At 37.5% G+C, this 12,589-nt stretch overlaps 1 protein-coding gene across 2 annotated transcripts in view; it reads right to left on the reverse strand.

Annotated features, from left to right (window-relative positions):
* LOC132132898 (nuclear receptor-interacting protein 1-like) overlaps window positions 1-11,644 on the reverse strand; it is a 37,098-nt gene extending 25,454 nt beyond the window's left edge. Inside the window, exon 1 of one of the 2 annotated variants that reach the window (XM_059545462.1) lies at window positions 11,429-11,644. The gene's annotated coding sequence lies outside the window, so the exon portion shown is untranslated. Of the gene's footprint in view, window positions 1-11,217; window positions 11,373-11,428 lie in introns of those variants that run through there. The other variant, XM_059545463.1, reaches the window with a different exon arrangement.
* Between the last annotated feature and the right edge of the window lie 945 nt (window positions 11,645-12,589).

The following is a 12,589-nucleotide window of genomic DNA, read 5'->3' on the forward strand; positions in this document are numbered from 1 at the left end:
AGAGCATGCCCAGTCGAATTGCAGAGGTCCTGAAAAAGAAGGGCCAACACTGCAAATACTGACTCTTTGTATAAATGTCATGTAATTGTCGATAAAAGCCTTTGAAACGTATGAAGTGCTTGTAATTATATTTCAGTACATCACAGAAACAACTGAAACAAAGATCTAAAAGCAGTTTAGCAGCAAACTTTTTGAAAACTAATATTTATGTAATTCTCAAAACTTTTGGCCACGACTGTAGGTTGCTGATTGAGGAGGTGAGGCCAGCAGGGGGTGCTCACCCTGAGGTCTGTGTGGGTTCTAGTGCCCCAGTGTAGTGATGGGGACACTATACTGTCAACAAGCACCGTCCTTCGGATGAGACGTTAAACCGAGGTCCTGACTCTCTGTGGTCATTAAAAAAAATCCCAGGATGTCTTTCGAAAAGAGTAGAGGTGTGACCTCGGCATCCTGGCTAAATTCGCACATTCGCCTCCAACCATCATGGCCTCCTAACAATCCCCATGTCCGCTGATTGGCTTCATCCCACTGTCTCCTTTCCACCAGTAAGCTGGTGTGTGGTGGGCGTTCTGGCGCACTATTATTATTAGAGATGATGATTTTATTTTTATTGTTTTATTTTTGGGGGGTAATCAGTATTGCTATTCCTAACTAAAACTATTAAAAATGTTTCTGTTAACTGAAATAAAGCTGAAATAAAATATACACATTAGATGAAAACTTAAATGAAAATTTGAAATATTGCCTTAGCAATTAACTAAAATAAAATATGCTTACTGTAGAAGTTGAATTACTAATATTACTAATAGTGAGAAAATATAAATTAAAGCTAAAAAGAAATTAAAAAAAAAAATTATAATTGACAAAACCAAAATACTAAAAATGTAAATAAACCTGAAAATATAAAATAAAAGCTAATTCAAGTGCGGTCAAATCAGCTTAACCTGTTTTGGACTGGGTATATTCCTTTAAATAGCTAAACCAATCCTTGGTGAACATGCATGTTTTGCTGCTGAACATCGTGGCTTTGCTGGTCCACCAGCGAGATCTGCTTTCTGGTATGTGTCATTTCACTCCTCTTCTCCCCATCACTTCATATCACTATCATAAAAGTGCAAAACAGGAGAGCATGAAGCGCCTTTTATCATCATGCAAATGCAGTGCCCTTGGTTGCACAAAGTTCATCACTTTAAACAAATATTTGGACTGTCCTCTGTACATTGACACCGAGGTGGGGGAAGAGGGGAGAAATGTCATGTTTAAACACAAACCCTGCCTCGCAGCTAAAAGGAACACAACGTGCACATGCATCCCACTGCCTTCCCGGGAACGTGTGGATCGTGTCCTTCGCTGGAGACACTGCAGTGCCTTGCCGACATGCCAACTGACCTTTCCTGACTGTAACGTTATCGAATGTCATATGTGATCCTGCTGGAAACCATCTGCCATGGACTCCTCTGACAGCACGCAGGAGTCCGAGACGTCACTGCTCTCCTCACCTTCGCTGGAGTTCATCAGATTACCACGGGAACACCCACCTGGCCCTGTTTGGGATGTGATCCTTGAGGAACACGATACACTCAATTAGATCAAAGGTCATTCATGCCAAGGCATCAGTCCGTGGGCTATTATATCAGACTCAGAGAAGGGAAGTGTGCATTGAAGCAATATGTCATGAGAGACATTATAGTGATTATACCACGGTTTAACAGTGCTGAGCCTGGCAACATATACATGATAAAAGACACTCACTACAGATATGGACGATGGAAAGCATATTATTATATATATATATATATATATATATACACATAAAACTACACTGAATTTTTTTTAAACAATTCTCACTCAGAAATTGCTAGAAACTTTACAAATAATTACAAAGAAACAGCAAGTAACACATTGAATTAAACATTAAATTAATAAGTAGAAATACGAAGATTTTATTAAATGTACTCCAAAAATCTTTTAAAACTTTAAACATATACATATACATATATATATATATATACACATACATATATACATATATATATATAAAGCAGCTAACAAAATCTGTCTTCAGCTAGATACAAGATATTTAGGATAAAATCATGTTTAAATCAAAGAATTTCTGTCAATTCAATTCAGTGTTATGATTGCTCCCGACATGGATAAAATTAAATCCTGTACTGTATGTAGCAGCAAAAGCCCAAGTTGTCATTCACGTTAACTTTTAACCAACAACCTAGTATATAACAAATAATTAGTTCATTTTCAAAGTTTTTTTTAAACTTTGCACTGTCTATAAACTATAAAAACCAGAAATAAAAAACAACAACAACACCCAAACATTTTTTTTTTTTGTCAAACATTTCTCACAAAGTTGAAGGAAAGAGTTCTTACAGAGTCATTTCTGGAGTAATGTGTCATTACTCTGAAACTACTATTGAGGTTGTTGCATTTGACATGTTTTACAGTTGCCCCCTACACTTCCAGTGCAAGCCGACCTGCTTTCCATTACTCACAGCACTCATGATAAGAACGGAATCTCAAATACTGAAACTCTGGGTCAGGTCAAAGTCTCCCTGTGCCTGTTAGATGCAGAACAGTTCGCCTAAATCAAATATTGAATTTTCTCTCAGCATGCTGAAGGATCCGTTGACCTTTTAAGTTCCACAAAAACAACAATCCATCATAAAAGGCCACACCCACTGGGATCTGTGTCCAAGAGTGTAATGATGATGCAGTGAATCTCCCATGACTGCTGGCTTTCACCAGTGTGGTGCTAATGATGTCATCTTAATTACCCTGTGCCGTGGAAAAAAAACCTCGACCAGTGAGAGAACAATAATAAATAATACAAATAAATGGTAACACTTTATTTTAAGGTGTCCTTGTTACATGTTACATGTACTTACTATTATAATAACAATTAGTTTCATGCAAGTAACCCTAAGCCAAACCCTAATCCAAACCATATAGTAAATACATGTAGTTAATTAATATTACGCAGTACTTAAATGAATAATTTAGGGTTGGGCCAACAGACGATGCTATCGTCCATCGACATACATATATATATATATATATATATATATTTTATTCCACGTGATTAGAGTGATGATGACTATATTTAGCCGTGATGCATGTACACTATGCATAGCCACTGTTTCTGAACTGTAACTGAGTATATATTTTTTTTTTTTTTTTTAGCTTTTGTCCCAGTGGAGGCAATGGGTGTGAAGGCCCCGAGAGATTGCAGACCTCCATGGACAGGTTTGGGCGTATAATATGTGCTTCCTTTGCAGCTTTCTCTACTGTTCGACAAGCCGTTCACAAGACACAGCCCCTGCCACTGACCCACTTCTGTGTGTGTGTCTGCGTCTGGTGACAGCCCCTGCACCCCATCTGACTGACTGCAGCACCGCAACCCTCGGCCTCCCTGAACTGTGAGAAAAATAGGTCACCATGGCCCACTTCTCTTTCTTTTTTTCCTCTCAAAGAGAGTGTATGAAGACTGCTGCAGAGTCTGATCAGGCAGCTCAGCAAATGGAGAGAAAACAGTAACAGAAAAAAAAGTTTACAGTAGGTTTATTAATCCCAGTATTCAGAGAGTATGTGCTCCTTACATCAGTAACATACGAGGGTCTTATCAGACGATGGGAGCACATACATCACATGCCTTCATTAAACATGGATGAAAAAGAAAAAGAAAAGAAAATAATACTGGAAATTATTTGTAACAATTAAAATAAGTAAAAAAAAAAAGTTTGGACACACCTTCTCATTCAAAGAGTTTTCTTTATTTTCATGACTATGAAAATTGTAGATTCACACTGAAGGCATCAAAACTATGAATTAACACATGTGGAATTATATATGGAATTAGTCATGCACCGAAATGAAAATTCTGTGCCGAAACCGAAACTTTAGGATGCACTAGGCCGAAAACCGAAACTGAAGCCGAAAATGGCTTCTTTTAAAAACGTATATATATATTGCTTGGATTTAATGGATCTGAATTGAAAAATCACAATATAATAATCAAACTTTTATTAACAGTTACATAACAAAACATAAAATATTTTTTACAATAAATATAAATAATAATTATTCTTCAAGTTTTATGTTCCATCAAATAAAATAGTTTTTTAAAAATTTTGCAAAAAAATCCAAAATTTTGGAGATTTTTGCAGAACAAATGTTACATATTGCAACTTTGGTGTCCTCTCGTATAGGGCTGTCACTTTTGTGAAAAAAAAATCCTGTTCGATTTTTGAGACATAGGCAAAGTGTTCAATGAATCGTTAGTAAATTGCCTATATTTGGCGTTGATCCTTTTTTCAACGCCAAATATAGGCAAATCCACCGACAACTAAACAGGCATTAGGGCGAACGTAAAGAGGGCGCTTGAGACGCGCACAAGTCAGCAATGTGGACTGCCATAACATTAATGAAAAACATTACTGAAGGCTACATTGATATTATGCACTAATAGGCTCTGTGTGTGTGTGTGTGTGTGTGTGTGTCAGAACCTGCAGTTGCTGTGTGACGCGCGTTCGCTGCGAGCGTATAGTGACGAGCTGGACGCGCTCCAAGAGAAGGCCGTTAAAATCGATTCCCTGTTTTCGTTTTCGAAACTTGTGTTGGTTGGTCCGATCGATTGTGCAGCTTTTGGGACAAGCTTTTTTTGATTGTGACAGCCCTTTGACATGCTTAATCTTTGATAGGCAGACGCGTGATAACAGCTCGACCGTGAGTGAAACCTAAGCGCTTGCTCACGGATGGGAGGGGCGGGTGACATTCATTTTCGGTTTACGTTTTCGGCTGTTTTTTTTTTTTTCGGCCCGAAACCGATAATGCCATTCCGGCCGAAAATTTTCGGCGGCCGAAATTTCGGTGCACCCCTATATGGAATTATATACATAACAAAAAAGTGTGAAACAACTGAAAATATGTCATATTCTAGGTTCTTCAAAGTAGCCACCTTTTGCTTTGATTACTGCTTTGCACACTCTTGGCATTCTCTTGATGAGCTTCAAGAGGTAGTCACCTGAAATGGTCTTCCAACAGTCTTGAAGGAGTTCCCCGAGAGATGCTTAGCACTTGTTGGCCCTTTTGCCTTCTGTCTGCGGTCCAGCTCACCCCTAAACCATCTCGATTGGGTTCAGGTCCGGTGACTGTGGAGGCCAGGTCATCTGGCGCAGCACCCCATCACTCTCCTTCTTGGTCAAATAGCCCTTGATGCCTTCAGTGTGACTCTACAATTTTCATAGTCATGAAAATAAAGAAAACTCTTTGAATGAGAAAGTGTGTCCAAACTTTTGGTCTGTACTGTATATATATATATATATATATATATATATATATATATATATATATATATATATATACACACATATATATAGTTAGTAATAGATCAATTATGTAATTATTTATTATATAATATAAAAACAATCTTCTTCTTGCTCTTTATATATATTTGAGATATATACATATTACCAGTATTTTATGAAATACAAGAAACTATAAAATTGCTAAATATCAAATAAATATATAAAATAGAAAATTATTTTATAAAAAGTATTATACATACTAAAATATTTATTTTTATTTTATACCATATCTCACTGGAAGAACTTGGAGAGGTGTTGTGCTGACAGTGGTGTGGAAGTTTTGTCTCATTACTGCAAGGCGAGAACATATTTTCAAACACATACATATGATATCATAGATATCTCATTGTGAGTGAGCCCACTCCCTTGGATGAGAATATCACATAGATATCGATCAGGCTCACAATGACAACAACCCAAGCTCGAGTTTGCTCGTCTCTGACACAAACAAACAGTTCTGCCAGTTTTAAACTCAACACCCTAAACACATCTCATAAAAACCTGTAATCATATTAAATGTGCAAAATTGCTGAAAATTGCTCAAAATGTTAATGTTTATCCCCCATTAACAATTATTTGCCTTTTTCTGGTAATGCCCTCCAAAAATAAAAAATAAAAATACTGGCCTGCCTAATATTTTGGTCCATTACTACAAACCACCACCTCAAAAGAAAAAATGCTGCCCATAAGAATCACTCTAGAAATCATATAAGCACTTTATGATGGCTAAGCATTGCAAGAGCTTAAATGAAAAACTATGAAATCACATTACATCAACACACATTCACATAAACAAATCTAAAAGGACAACAACAAGCAGCTGATTCAAACTGATCACTCACCTTTATTAAACCTGTTTAATTGTATTTAGGGCAAGCTATACCTTAATATAACCAACAAGGGCAGCCTTGGACACAGAGACAGGTGGCTTAAAGAAAAGATCTGCTCTATTTGAGCCGTCTGGCCTTTGCGAACGAATCAGCCATGTAAACGTACTTACACAAGCAGAGCGTAAGCACGTGTAAACATCGACCACAGGTCAGCGGCCACAGGTGAACCAGCTTCTACATGACCCTCATCCAGGCTCAGGACAGACACACAAATATCCAGCATTAGCTGACTAAAATACTCAATTCTGGCTTCAGCTCTAGGTCCACTGAAGCAGAAGTGATTTTGTTATAACCGGATGAAAAATACCAGCTCTCACCACAGCAGCTTTGTGAAAAAGGCAAACTGTGCAGATCACAGTGCGCTGGGAGTACACGAACCTTATACCAGATGCAGCAGCAAAAATGCTGATCGAGTCGGGAAATTCAATGCATTTCTGAAAGTTTTTCAGGCCATATCAAAAAAAAAAAAAGTTCTAAAAGGTACTTTAAATAATTCAAATAATTATTAAAAAAAATTATTATATTTTTTTTATAATAATATATTTATTATTTAACTTTAGATTAATAATATGTGTGTCCATATATTTCTGGGGGTTTTTAAATGTTAAAATTATTATATTTATGTATTATTGTTAATAATAATAATAGTAGTAATAATACTAATTAAATTTTATAAAAAAATATTGAATTATAACCACATTTAAAATCAAACTAAAAACTTTATATCTTACATCATACTTTGCAACGACTATTTAGTTGAAATGGCAATTCCTGTTATAATAAAACATTTAAATATTATAATATAAATATTTAAATATTATCATTAATTATTACTATTAATGATAATATTACTGTTAGCAACAACAACTACTACTACTACTACTACTAAAAATACATTTTATTTATGTAGCACCTTTCAGATACTCAGTGGCAATTAAAAAACTAAATATATATATATATATATATAATATTTCCAGACTTGCAGGCTTCATGTTGCATAAACAACTGAATTATGTTTAACAATATTTCTTTCCACCACACCAGACTAAAACAAGGCAAAGTCTTCATCCACCACAATTTGTTTTTTCTGTGTTATGCAAAATCATTCACTGAATCAATATTCATCATGCACAGCGGTGAAGCACTTAAATCATAATGTGAATGAAAAAACACTCACCCACACCTCCAGTCAAGTGTGACACGTAAGCCCTGCACATGGTGTCACATGACAGAATCCTGTTTTAGACAGTTACTTAAAAGCTTTCAGGTCAAATCAGTCAGGTCAAGGTCAGAGCGCTGCGCCAGGAAAACAGTCACTGCCTCCATAAGCCCCAAGCGGTCCGCTAGGACACAAGGACGTCTGTCCAAGGGCATCTCCCAAACTTCTGAAAGAGATGCGCTCAAACTCAGCTGATCAACAGCCCATGCCTGAATGGGATGTGTAGAGCGTGAACGTGAATGCACGGGGATTGCAATTCACATGGAGAAGGTCTTAGTTTAACACAAAAATGCAACACTTTCCACTTGTGTCTACTACTTGTGGCAGGAGTGCATACAAACAGCAGTCTATAAAATATATATCCCAGCATGCCTTGCTGCATGAAGCATTAGAGTGCTTTGAGAGCAGGGGCATGCAGTGGGAATCTTTCAACACTTTCACCGCTGGCTGTGCATGAGGGATGGATAGCTACACGCCGCATCTAGTGGCTGCCGAGGTGTCCCTTGTTGCCTGGCAACAGCTCAGCTCATTTTAACCCCTTAAGTAAGTCTTTAAGTGATTCAGCAGTCTGAGGCCAGTGACAGGTGGGCTGCTCCGAAAATGACAGGACTTTATTACTTTCCGGTGTTTTAGCGTGCAGCTCTGTAAATCTGTAAATCTGCTCCACCGTGTTTGACCCCTGACCTCTGCATGAAATGAGTCTTAGCAGAAACAGCCCATATGACAAAGGCCCCATGACACCTACAGAAGCAGGAAGCTATTAGTTTAAAGCTGAGATAAATACAAAGACCTGGTTTACACCTGGTATTGACATCCATCTCAAGTGATCCCATTACAAGCAGTCACTGCTTATGCCAGTCACTACTATTTTGTCGAGGGACCCACCCAATTCACCCAAAAATGACAATATTGCCTTCATTTATTCAACCTCATGTTTATTCAACCTCATGTTGCTCCAAATAATTTGATAGATCGATAGATAAATAGAGTAAAAGGTTCCAATATTTACCTGAGAATCCTAGTACAAGATAATTTTAGTACAAGACAACAATAACAATATTGATAAAAACTGTTAAGACCTTACTAGATGTCTCAAAGCCAATTTCTTTTAAATTAAGAAAATTATGTCCATGTAAATGAGTAAAAGGCAGCTGAAATTAAATATTGACCAGTATTACACCAATTCTATGACCTGGCTCAGGCCCTCAGTTTGCTTACAAACTAAAGTGTATTAAAAAATTTTCAACCACAAGCACCAGTCTTCATAACCCCCACACATCCATTTTTAATTTATAAATTCTGAAAACTCCTCTTTAGTTAATTGCTTGGACCTGTGCAATCTGAAAGCTTTTAGATGACAGAAATAATGAAGCAGTGTTCATTCCTGTCGCTAGCTCTGTCAATGTCGTACAGATGCCCTGATTGCAGATCATTCTGCGAGTGTTCATCTCTTCAGCATTACTGCAGGATTTGTGTCCTTCTCAGGGCTTTGAAGGTTTCTGAAAGGACAGGCCACTAATACGGTGTGAAGGACAGCTTGGCACGCTGCGACCTTGGACTGCGAAATCTGCATGTATTCATCTCGTGGCTCAAAGAGACGAGAACGACTTAAGCCTTACAACTCCAGAACGACTGGAAAGGACTGGCGTTTCACTTAGCACAGCATAAACTGCTTAAAATAAAACACCATTAGTAACGTCCTCAAGGAGCAGTAAAATCTTCCTGAACCCAATTGCCAGGATTCCTTGACCTACAGGTCCATCTCGCCTCAGGACATAAGGGCCAATACAAAAATAGAGTTAGAGGCAGTTAGAGGTTAGCTGGGTAATTATATTAAACTAACTTGTGTCTTATACAAGTTGTCGATATAATTTTTCTCAGGTTCAGCATTTGCCTGTTTTAGAGGTGCTTACAGATGACCTACATGCTTTTCATCCACTATTATTTGCAAAATGTTCATGGTTAACTGCTAAATGGTAACAAGCCCAAATTAACATTTAGTTACAGACAGATTTAGATGGCATCTGCAAATCTCTACCACATTTAGAGTTAAATGTGTTAAAGAGTGTAGTATACTGCATAAACTTAATTTACTGGCCCCTAATCTAACTATGCCAAAATATGTATACAAAATGCATAAGGGGACATGAAGTCTACAGACTAAATTGTCCAAAAATGCATTGGCTGGTCAGTTGGTAGATGTGTTGAGGTCATTGACGTCTGTTCGAATGTGTGGTGGTAATTTATCAGAGTTGCATCTCCCAGCAAACCTCCACCGCGAATTCAGCAAACTATAAATTGTTTACAGTAAATCAATCAGCAAAAATCAATCCATCGCTATAAATGAAAGCCCTGCCTCTGTCTCAAGGCTGAGGGGAGAAGAATCTGTGCCCTGTATTTCATACGGTCTCAGCGTTTCAACTCCCTGAGCCAGACAACAGTCTTCATCACTTCTTTTGGTGTACAAGACCTCTTGTATAATCAGCATCAGTTCCTGTTGATTTCCAGCCTATTATGATATACCCTGTATAAAACAAGATTCATTGCACGAGAAACAAACACGCAACCACTTTGTCCCTGAGCCGTCAACTGACCTGTTAATGAGTGTAAAGCGCCCATGGCTTCTATGGATTTATGACACGTTACATCATGCAAGTTTATGTTGTACTAGTTAAAACCATGTGCTTCAGTATTCCTGTGAAAAATACCACTTCCTGATAATTACTTTGATAAAAGTATAACAACATAAAAAGCCAGAAGGCGAATGAATGTTGAGGTTGATGTGTAGGATACTATTTTAAGATGATGATGACCCAGCATGGTTGTAACCGCTCTGTGTTCATTGTATTGACATTCCCTCCAAGAAATTAGGTCGCCATGTGTTCATTTTAATTTCTCTTGCAAAGATAACATCATTACAAGTCAGTATCCAGTTTTACGAAGTCAGATAACATGTCGCATAGTGCTGTCAGCCTGACTCTATCCCATCTCTTTAAATGTCTCCAAATAATCTCCTGACATTGCAACAAATTATTTTAGATCTAACAGACAAATGTCTGATTCTTAAAATAAATGTCTGATGATGAGACTAATGAAGATGCATGTTTTCTCTTGGTAGAGATATGAGAGTTGCAGAAAACTAATGGATCGAGTAATAGGCTACTAAAATGAAATCTACAACATATTTCTCAATCCACCTCAATCCTGTTCTGACTTCTTCATAATACATGCACATGCTCTTTGGACAGACGATGACAAACACTTTTCAGTAACTGGCCTTTTCCTTTACCAAAGAAAGCCATCTGAACCAACACTGAACACAAACTATGATCTCTAACACCTTTAAACTTAAACCCTTGACCTCCCAATTTTTTTGACTGAAGCCACAGGAAACCTTATGAAAACTAGGCTATAAACAATGTAAAATCCAAAACGTGTGTCAGGTAAGATCTTGAAGAGATTAACCTCGAGTATTATTGACTCTTATGACTATTAATGGCTCTTAACTATAGCAAATAGCATTAAATAACTTTCTGGCAAGCACTAATAATAACCAAGACAGATTATATATATATATATATATATATATAGAGTACAGGGAAAAGTACAGATTATAAGAGAGAACCAAATGTAAGGATTCTTACACTGCATTAGCCTACATATTATAAAATTATAAAATATAATAAATGATATGACTTGGAAACAGAAATATAAATAACTAGTTAATTACCCGTGTATGAAGAATAATTCAGCAGATAAAACAAGCGGTAAAATCGCACTGACTGTAACAGAGAAACAAAATGGAAACTAAATGACAGGAGCGACCAGTGCGATCCACACAGCATGCGTTTTGGCGTCTTTGGTCTCGCTGTAACGTTTATAAGACGCCGTGTCAAGTTACAAAATAGGAATACAAAATATCGAGTGGTCTGGACACATACCTGATTCCGCTACCCGAGCTTGAGCGTTTCCTGCGCGCAGACGTGCGCCGTGACCCGCGCCAAATGGAAGTAGAGTCCAAAAACTCGTCGTGCGCTGTCGAGTATGAGTCTGAACTGTATATTCTCGGAATCCCCGACAACTCCGCAACGTTCACACTCCTCCTCTTGCTCCTGCTCTCTCTTGCCCTCCCTCCCCGACTAGCGAATGACCGAGCGCAGTTTAAAGCTACAGGAGACGCTTTGTGTGTACGTACGTGCGTGCGCGCGCGCACAGCGAGACGTGCTTTAACTCACCTCTCACTTTTAATAATCTGGAGTAATCTGGGGAAAACAGGAGACTTTATGGCTTCAGATATATTGTATTTATTAGAGAAAAAAATGATAAACATTTGTATTGCAACTTATTTGACAGAATAAAACAAACAAAACACTAAAGCCATATCACAAGACCAAAAGTGTAATTACATGGAATCTAACCGTTCTAATATTCAGTCTAACTGCATGTATAATAAGAAATAATACATTGTTTAGACTTGAAATTGTCCACTGAGGTTAAATGTTGCTTTTTTCCCCCAATATATATATATATATATTTTGCATTGTTATAGCATTTCACCATGAATCTGCTTTTCTTTTTCCAAATGTGCTTCAACTACAAGTTCCTGGATCCCAGAAACCCGCTAGATCAGCAATTTCAGTACTACCTCACCAAGATGACCTTTGAACTTAGAGGACCTTTCATCTTTGAACTCTGACCTCACATGCCACATGAATGGAGGTACAATATCCGCCCTTCATTCCTTCACCATCTCGAGCCGGTAAACTGTGGTCCAAAACTTTTCACAGAACCATGGTTCACGGAAGTCCAAACTTTGACCTCAGAATAGAGACGCATATGTGTTTAAATATGTTTTTGGTTCAGTCATACTGTACATTGGCCTCCATCCTAAACATATTCTTTATGGACTACATCATCTCCCATACAGCCTGTTGATTATCATCTTTAATGCATCACAAGTATTTTACAGATTTTGGAACGTGTACTAGCAGGTTTTGCATTCAGAGTAAACATACAGTATATTTATAAGGTCTTCTGATCAGTGTTTTCATCTGTTTTTTTTACATGAATACAAAACCTATTTAAGCATGTAACCCCATGGA

Source organism: Carassius carassius, chromosome 49 (genome assembly GCF_963082965.1).
Source record: "Carassius carassius chromosome 49, fCarCar2.1, whole genome shotgun sequence".
Classification (NCBI taxonomy): domain Eukaryota; kingdom Metazoa; phylum Chordata; class Actinopteri; order Cypriniformes; family Cyprinidae; genus Carassius; species Carassius carassius.